Source organism: Bos mutus, chromosome 18 (genome assembly GCF_027580195.1).
Source record: "Bos mutus isolate GX-2022 chromosome 18, NWIPB_WYAK_1.1, whole genome shotgun sequence".
NCBI lineage: Eukaryota > Metazoa > Chordata > Mammalia > Artiodactyla > Bovidae > Bos > Bos mutus.
In genome coordinates, this window is record NC_091634.1 from 62,309,576 (window position 1) to 62,319,789 (window position 10,214).

Below are 10,214 nucleotides of genomic sequence, written 5' to 3' on the forward strand. Positions count from 1 at the left end.
TAACGTTTCACATTATTGACATAATAATTTGGTATTGAATAGTGTCTTTACTCAGAAATCTTTACATGACAAACACTTTATCTAGAGACTTTAAATAGTCAGCTTTAATTAGCAGTTATTTCCTCTTTCACATCTTTGTTCCTGAGGCTGTAGATCACTGGGTTCAGCATGGGGATGACCACTGTGTAAAAGACAGAGGCCACCTTGACCATGAGCCATGAACTTCTGGAGTTAGGAACACAGTAGAGGAAAAGGATGGTCCCATCTTTGGAAGATGGTAATGGTGGTCAGGTGGGAGGCACAGGTGGAACACAAAAGACTTTGTGGTGCCCCCAGTCGAAGGCATCCTTAAGACAGCGATAAAAATGAAAACATAGGAGGTGAAAATAATCATCAGGCTGCTTATTTCATTGAATGTGGCAGAGACTAAAATGATCTCCTGATTAATGTAAGGGTCAGAGCAGGAAATAGCAACAATGGTCGCTTGCTCACAGACAAAGTTATTTATGAACTTAGTCCCACAAAAGGACAATGTTGATAAAAAGTGTGTATATTAGGGAACATGCTATACCCAAGAGTATAATGCAGACACCAAAAAGGAACAAAGCTTCTGGGACATCACAACTGGTGTAGAGAAGAGGGTTACAAACGGCCATAAATTGGTCATATGTCATCACTGCCAACAGGAATGTCTCTGTCACCACAAATATGCAGACAAAGAAGAATTGTATGAGGCATCCTGTGAAGGAGATGGTTCTGTCTTCCACAACCAAGTTTTCTAGTAGCTTGGGTGTAACTAATGTTGAGTAACAGAAATCAACGAAGGAAAAGTGGCTGAGAAAGAAGTACCTGGGCATGTGGAGCCTGGAACTGGACTTCATGATCAGGATCATGCCCAGGTTCCCTAGCACAGTGACCGTGTAGATGGTCAGGAAGACCAGAAACAGAGGCAGCTGGAGCTGAGGATATTCTGAGAAGCCCAAGACAATGAAAGTGACCTCAGCACTCTGGTTTGCTTGGCTCCTGTGGACAAAATATCAGTGTTGATCCAGAAGAGTAAAAACTAAACTTTGAAATAGGCAAGAGAATAGAAAAATGTGTTGAGAAGCTCACTGGGTCTCTGTTTACAGTGTTTCTGTAAATGCTATACTTCTGCTTTATTTCAAATGCTAATGTTCACTTGTATGTCAATTATACAGCCAATAATAATTTTCATTGTGTATGATCTTCAGAAACAAAGAACTGAAACAGATTAGTTCCTGCTTTATTTCAAATAATAAAATTCATTATCATCAGCTGCTTTCAAGACACATTGTCTTTGCGTGACTCTGAGCTTTGTGAAAACTCAGATATGATATGACATGATATGACATATGATATGACATATGATATGATATCATCATATCATATGTCATCATATGTCAATCCAATTACATGTATTAGAGAAAAACATCATTAGGTTCCAAGTTTCTTACCTGCCTCACCTCCTGAGCTATGAGACAATTAACTTATATGCTAATTTGTATAATGGTAACATTTCTACAAAACAGTTATAATATTTTCTTGGTTCTGTCTCCTTTCAATTCCTTTCATATTCCTAGTTATTCCAAATTCTCAGCTCATTCTGGAGCTATGCTACAAGACATACTAAACTTTTTCACTTATGTTGAATTAATTTTGAAACTATTTAAATGTGTTCTTCATACCCAATTGTATTATTCATCAGAAGTTTCAAAACAAAATATGTGCTATGTTTCCTGTGATAATAGTTGAAAGAATATTGAACAGAAAACTCTTTTTTTTTTCCATTGTAGCAGATTTTGGAGTTTGGGTGACAAAAATAACTGTGAAAGTACTGGAGAAAGCATATAGGCTTCAGAATGGATCAAATATATACTCTGCCATTTTGAATTAAGTTTTTAGTTCTTCCAAAGAAAAGTGGCTGGAAAACACCTATTTCAAATGGGACACCAGAATATTTCTTGATTATTACTGATCACAACGCATTTCCTCTATAGTAAGATAAAGAACAGTAATATAAATTTTAAATCACTAGATTGGAACTAGATACTTCAATAATGAATTTAAATGCTGTAAGACATGGTATAACAGATATTTACCTTTTTATATATTAGAATTATGAATAATTGTTATGATTTCAAACATCTGATATGTTTGTGAAAATCCAGCACAAGCATGGACATCTATCAACTGGTGGACACATTGGGGAAGACAATGCAGAAATCCCTTCTTCTGGAAGCCACACAATAGAAACACTGTAGAATTTCATTAGAACACTTGGTTTAAGATGCATATTTCCTTATTTTCCTCTAGGTTTTCCCACCACACTATTAGCGTTCTCTGATTCCCACATGATGAACTTGTAAGAAAGATACCTTCCAAGGACCATGTCCACAACAGACCCTCTGTAACAATAGTTTGTAAGGTCTCAGCACTGCAAAGATTGATTATGACTATATTATTCCAGCCACATTCCTTCAATTTAAAATGCTCTGTGCAAGATTATGAGAATAATTTTCCATGATTGTTTAATATAACAGTGACTTTAAGATTCCAAATAAATGTTAATAGCAAATGCATAACATTAACATTATTCAGTATGACTTTTCCAAAAACTGCTTGGATCTATAAATTCAACCTCATTATCACTTAATACATCCTTCTCTAGTGAAGGTGGATTTATCAACCTCTGCTGTATAGTACATGCCTATTTCTCTATAGTTTATTTCCCCATTTTATTCTTTCTTATGATGTTTGCTTTATTTTACCACCTACTTTTATAGACATGACTCATTGTTTCATCCCTTCTGTATACAAAGTTTCATATTTATCACTCACAATTACTGTAGGTTATATTCCTATTATTTATAAATATGGTTATTACTGTCACTTTATTTCTAGAAAATTACAGGAAAATCTTGAAGACAAGGCCCATTTTGTTATAATTCTCCCTTTTGCCCAAAGGAGAATTCTCCATTTACAACTTTATGGTGAATACCAATAAGAAAACTAGGATAAAAATTATTTGAAAGAAGGAATTGGAATATAACTCCATAAACCTTCTCAGCAAAAGTGGTTCTTTGTGGACACTTTGTTCTACACATGTGTCTGTCTCCTACAAAGATTACTGGATCTTTGTATTTTCTTTTTTAAGCAAAACGAAAGAGACATGAGTCAACTCACCTAAATACAGAAGAACTTGAATGAGTAATTTAGTGAAGAACTCTTTGCTAAGATTAATGAACTCCAGCAATGCTGCTGCTTAGTACTTAATAGAAACACATCTGAAAAGGATAGTAAAAGTGCCCAGTATTTCTCATTAATTATTTCATATATTATGATTTTCCAACCTGTTAAGAAAACTCAGAGATACCAAAGATAAGATTAAGCCTGAAAAGTAAATCCTGGCACCAAACTTTATCACAAAATATATGCCATCATGACTGAAAACTAGAGAACCTAACTAAAGTACTGCCTTGATGACTGCAATTCAACTAATTACATTTTAACTCTGAAATATGTCCCAGGTGGTATATTGATTGTATATTATTTCCCTAAAGACTTAGGGCATTTGTATTATCAACTTTACTCATTTAATCTTAAGAAATAAAAACACCATTTAAAAAATTTTATGTGTATATAAAATACATAAATCCACAAGAGGAAATTATACAGCAATAGATTTATCTTTTATTAATCCATATTTAATTTTTAAAATTTTCTTATGATGGTGTATATATATATATATATATATAGTCCTATGTTTCTAAACATATGGCTGCTAAACTATAATTATACTGTTTATTTTGTACTTTACAATATTTGTACTATAAACTTTATTTTATATTTACACTATTGATTCTATTGATAGAAAACAGCTTTCATTGGCTTTTCAAACATAGAATGTTCTCAGATGTTTATATTTATTACTGAATCTAAAAAGAAATTTTGGATGATATGTTTTCTAAAAATATCTGTTTATGAAAAGGATGATATTTTCACTAATTTCAGTAACCACCCATCTTGGCCTTAAGGACACAGGTTAAAAATAATAACTTGATGCAGAAGGAGCTGAAGTGGAAGCAGTGAAAGATTTTACTTTCTTGGGCTCCAAAATCATTGCTTTATGGTGACTGCACACGTGAAATTAAAATGCACTTGGTCCATGGGACGAAAGTTATGGCAAAACTAGGCAGCATATTCAAAACCAAAGACATCACTTTGCCAACAAAAGTCCCATATAGTCAAAGCCATGGTTTTTCCAGTAGCCAGGTATGGATGAGAGACTTGGACCATAAAGAAGACAAAGTGCTGAAGAACTGTCCTTTCAAATTGTGGTGCTGGGGAAGACTTGAAAGTTCTTTGGGCAGCAAGACCAAAACAGTTCATCCTAAAGGAAATCAGCCCTGCATATTCGTTGGAAGGACTGATGCTGAAACTGAAATTCCAGTGCTGGCCACCTGAGATGAAGAGCTGACTCACTGGAAAAGACCCTGATGCTGGGAAAGTTTGAAGGCTAGTGGAGAAGAGGGCAGCAGAGGATGAGATGGTTGGATGGCATCACTGACTCAGTGGACATGAGTTTGAGCAAACTCCAGGAGACAGTGAAGGGCAGGGAAGCCTGGCATGCTGCAGTCCATGGGGTGGCAAAGACTTGGACATGACTTAGTGACTGAACAACAATAACAACAAGCTTATTTCTCACTAGTGGAAGATTCAAAATACATTTTGACTGGGTAGCTGTGCCCTATACGGGCTCTGATTTCTCCCAAATGTACCTCACCATCATCATGGTGCTTCTGAGGTTATGATTCTCTTAATATTCGTTTGAGAAAGAATAGATTCTTCTTCAAATAAATGATGCCAGGAAAACTGGGTGTTCACAGGTAAAATTATGGGATTGGACACTTACCTCATATTATATACAACAATTAACTCAGAAAGTGAACAAGGACCTGAATGAAAGAGCATAAACTATGAAACTCTTACAAGAAAAATACAGGCCTTAAATGTCATGGCCTTGAATTTGGCAGTAGATTTTTAGATAAGGAAACAAAAACGTAAGTGACAATAACTAAATAAATTGCTAAATTGAGCTTCCTCAAAATTTAAAATATTTGTATATGAAAAACATTATCAATAAAGTGAAAAGAAAAGGTACAGAAAAGAAAGAATAAAGACAAAAAGTCAAATCAGATACAAAATTTACAAATGTCCAACAAGCATGTGAAAATATTCTCAGCATATTTAATTATTGAAGTCGTGAAGTCCCTCAGTCATGTCTGGCTCTTTGTGACCCCATGGACTGTAGCCCACCAGACTCCTCCATCCATGGAATTTTCTAGGCAAGAGTACTGGAGTGGGTTGCCATTTTCTTCTCCAGGGGATCTTCCTAACCCAGGGATCAAAGCTGGGTCTCTCACATTGTAGACAGAAGCTTTACCATCTGAGCCACCAGGGAATCACTACAGACACTGTAGAATAAGTTTGGTGGTTCCTCTCACATGGATGAACATAGAATTACTATTAGACAAAATGCTTAGCAGGGTGAAAAATAGTCTTTCACAAAGAGGTATTAGGCTTTCCCCCAATTTCTGGCAGATAATATATATCTTATGTGATAGTGGAGTCTAGGGAGGAGGGGCTGGGTATACCTGATACCAAGGTGTGTGCATGCTAAGTCGCTTCAGTGGTGTTTGATTCCTTGCCACTCTATGGACTGTAGCCCACCAGACTTCACTGCCTATGGAATTCTCCAGGCAAGAATACTGGAATGGGTTGCCATGTTCTCCTCCAGAGGATCCTCCCAACTGGACCCATGTCTCCTACGTCTCCTGCATTGGTAGGCAGGTTCTTTACCACTAGTGCCACATGGGAAGCACCACAGCATATGTCAAATAGAATTCACTCTATAGACTGGATGTGAGTTTACTGTGAAGTGTGTTAGTTGCTTAGTTGTGTTTGAATCTTTGTAACTCCATGGACTAAAGCCCGCCAGCCTCCTCTGTCATGGGATTCTCCAGGCAAGGATACTGGAGTGGGTTGCCCTCCCTTTCTCTAGGGGATCTCCCCCCCCAAGCCTCCCCCCCCGTCCCAGGGATAGAACCAAGGTCTCCTGCATTGCAAGCGGATTCTTTATCATCTGAACCACCAGGGAAGTCCATGATTTTGATAGTTGGGCAAAATTAAATCAGGTTAACCAAGATGCTTTAATTGATACTAGCAGGGCCCCAATTCAATCTACCATTAATGTTACTTACCAATGAAGTTCTCTGTTATGTTATTATAGTACATCAATAGTTATTTTATATGTAATTTGACTGACATGAAAGACTATTTTAGATTTAGCTGGAACTATTTCTGAAGTGTGGATTTCTTAATTTTATTTTTGATGATTTATGTACCAAGAACAAATAAATTTTATATTAAGTAGAATTTTACCAAATTATATTCAGGACTTTGTGGGGGCAAAGACATGACTTCTTTGCACTTACAATGTACCAATTCTTTCTATGTGGTGTTAAATAAATATATCCTTTAAATTTAGGCTTCTCTGGTACCTTAGATGGCAAAGAATCTGCTTGCAATGCAGGAGACATAGGTTTGATTACTGGTCATGCAGATGCCTTGGAGAAGAGAATGACTACCCACTCCAGTATTCTTGCCATGGACACAGGAGCCTGGCAGACTAAAGCCCATAGAATTGTAAAGAGTCAGACATGACTGAGCAACTAAGCACAGGCATGTCTTTTAACTTTAGTGTCTTAGTGTTGAACAACTCTTAGTTACTATAATTCAACTGATGTAACTCTCTCATGGTTAACTATAAACTTTCATGACAACTCAAATCCATTCTTCGATGACTTATAATGACTTAAAGAAAAGAAAAAAAGAAGACTCACCTAAACAGCCAAATGGTAATGTGTCTTTACTCAGAAATCTTTACATGACAAACACTTTATCTAGAGACTTAAATAGTCTAGGCTTTAATTAGGTGTTATTTATAATTTTATTGCTAATTCTCTACAGTTTACTAAAGTTGTCGAATGATGTATCAACAAGGGAATTACGTTAAATGTGTGCACTGTTTTCCTTCCTAAAAATTGGAATTTGAAATGCTATTAAAAATTCTAGAAAACTTGGACAGTTCTCCACAGTGCTCTTGGAAATGAAAAAGCAATCCTAAGCCGTTTTACATTCATTGACATAATAATTTGGTATTGAATAGCCTCCTAGCTGTCTATGGGGTTGCACAGAGTCAGACACGACTGAAGTGACTTAGCAGCAGCAGCAGCAGCTTCCTAGCAGTCTCTTTCACATCTTTGTTCCTGAGGCTGTAGATCACTGGGTTCAGCATGGGGATGACCACTGTGTAAAAGACAGAGGCCACCTTGACCATGAGCCATGAACTTCTGGAGTTAGGAACACAGTAGAGGAAAAGGATGGTACCTTGGAAGATGGTAATGGCAGTCAAGTGGGAGGCACAGGTGGAGAAGGCTTTGTGGCACACCCCCCCCAGTTGAAGGCATCTTCAGGACAGTGATAAAAATGAAAACATAGGAGGTGAGAATAATCATCAGGTTGCTCATTTCATTAGATGTGGCAGAGACTAAAATGATCTCCTGGCTAATGTAGGGGTCAGAGCAGGAAACAGCAACAATGGTCGCATGCTCACAGACAAAGTTATTTATGATATTATTTCCTCTAAAGGACAATTCAGATAAAAAGTGGGCAAGAGTCAGGGAACAGACTGTACCCCAAGAGTATGATGCACCCACCAATAAGGAACAAAGCTTCCGGGACATGACAACTGGGTAGAGAAGAGGGTTGCATGCAAACGGCCATAAATTGGTCATATGCCATCATGGCCAACAGGAATGTCTCTGTCACCACAAATATGCAGGCAAAGAATTGCATGATGCATCCTATGAAGGAGATGGTTCTGTCTTCCACAATCAAGTTTTCTAATAGCTTGGGTGTAACTACTGTTGAGTAACAGAGATCAACAAAGGACAAATATCTGAGGAAGTAGTACATAGGGGTGTGGAGTTTGGGATTTATCTTGATAATTAGGATCATGGGCCAGGTTCCCCAGCACAGTGACAGAGTAGATGGTTAAGAATAACAGGACAAGGGGTATCTGGAGTTTGGGATATTCTGAGAAGTCCAAGAGAATGAAAGTAACTTCTGCACTCTGGTTTTCTTGGTTCCTGTGGACAAAATATAAAAGTTGATTCAGAGAAATCTGAAGCAAAATTTGAATGAAATGTAATGTTATTCCCTCAGTATTGTCGGATGTTTTTGCAACTCCATGGACTGTAGCCTGCCAGGTTCCTCTGTCCATGAGATTCTCTGGGCAAGAACACTGGATGGGTTCTCGTGCCCTCCTCCAGGGGGTCTTCCTGACCTAGGCATAGCATGAGAGTACTTATGGGGAAAAAGAGTGCATTGAATTACTATTATTTTTTTAATTAGCCTCTTTTCCTCCAAAATGCCTCTACTGTCTTTTTCTGACATTAAAATTCATTCTTTTCAAAGCTACTTCCTAAATTCTTACCAAAACCTGAAATGGCACACAGTATAAAGTTCATTCCACATAGAATTCTCTAAAAATTATATATCTCATTCAGTTCAGTTCAGTTCAGTTCAGTGGCTCAGTCGTGTCTGACTCTTTGCGACCCCATGAATCGCAGCACGCCAGGCCTCCCTGTCCATCACCAACTCCCGGAGTTCACTCAGACTCATGTCCATTGAGTCAGTGATGCCATCCAGCCGTCTCATCCTCTGTCGTCCCCTTCTCCTCCTGCCCCCAACCCCTCCCAGCATCAGGGTCTTTTCCAATGAGTCAACTCTTCGCATGAGGTGGCCAAAGTACTGGAGTTTCAGCTTTAGCATCATTCCTTCCAAAGAAATCCCAAATTCTGTAGTTACCTCTATTTTACATCCTAAATTGCACATTATATGTCACCCTACTTAACACTAATAAGATTCTCTCTCTTTTTTTAAATTCTTGACAAATTTAATTCCTTGCTTCCTCACAAAATAATTTAAATTATATAAAAACTGGAACTTTGTCTAATTTATCACTGTATTCTTAGCTCTTAGAAGAATATTAGTACTAGATATTCAAAAGAGTCATATTAAATGAAAATGATTTCAGTGGGTCTCAAAATAACTTGTCTTTAAAAGGCATTGGTGCCATTTTAAGTAGATATTAGGTTTCCATTTTCTCATCAGTGATTAGTTTCATTGCTTTTGTCATTTCAGATAACTTTTTTGAACATCAGATCTTGGAAGATAGAAATAATGTTACTGAATTTATTATCTTGGGACTTTCTATGGACAAGAAAGTCCGGATTTTTCTTTTTCTATTATCTGGCTATTTGGTTGTGGAATTTGATTGTTGTGATCTCTATTACATGCAGTCAGCTAATCACCCAGCCCATGTACTTCTTCCTTAACTACCTTGCACTCTCAGATCTCTTCTACACCTCCACTGTGACACCCAAACTCATGACTGACTTACTGATGGAGAAAAAGGCCATTTCCTATAAAAACTGCATGATACAGCTTTTCACCACACACTTCTTTGGGGGTATTGAAGTCTTCATCCTCACAGGGATGGCCTATGACCACTTTGTGGTCATCTGCAAACCTCTCCACTACGCCATCATCATGAACAGGCAAAGATGTCACTCAATTCTCATAGTATCATGTGCAGGGATCCTTCCTCATTCTCTTGGTCTCTTTCTTCTTGAGATTGTTTTACCTTTCTGTGGCCCCAATGAAATAGATCACTATTTCTGTGATGTATATCCTTTGTTGAAACTAGCCTGCACTGATACACACAAAATTGGCTTTTTTGTCATTGGCAATTCTGCTTGATGGGACTGGTGATCTTTGTGGTTTTGATGACCTCCTACATTTTGATTTCGTATAATATGCATGCATATTCTGCAGAAAGTTGCCATAAAGCACTTTCCACCTGTAGTTCCCACATCACAGTTGTGATCCTCTTTGTCACACCTGTCATCTTTGTTTACAGTAGACCTGCCACAACACTACCAAAAGATAAGGTGTTTAGACTCTTCTACACAATTATTGTCCCCATGCTCAACCTGCTTATCTACACACTTAGAAACATGGAGATGAAAAATTCCATAAGAAGAGTTTGGTGCAATAAAAGGTTCTGA

The 10,214-nt window shown here is 37.4% G+C and overlaps 3 pseudogenes; 1 reads left to right on the forward strand and 2 right to left on the reverse strand.

Annotated features, from left to right (window-relative positions):
• Window positions 1–104: 104 nt before the first annotated feature.
• Window positions 105–1,034, reverse strand: LOC138991664 (olfactory receptor 5D13-like; annotated as a pseudogene).
• Window positions 1,035–7,279: 6,245 nt separating this feature from the next.
• On the reverse strand, window positions 7,280–8,334 carry LOC138983915 (olfactory receptor 5D13-like; annotated as a pseudogene).
• LOC138991697 (olfactory receptor 4P4-like) lies at window positions 8,333–10,214 on the forward strand (annotated as a pseudogene).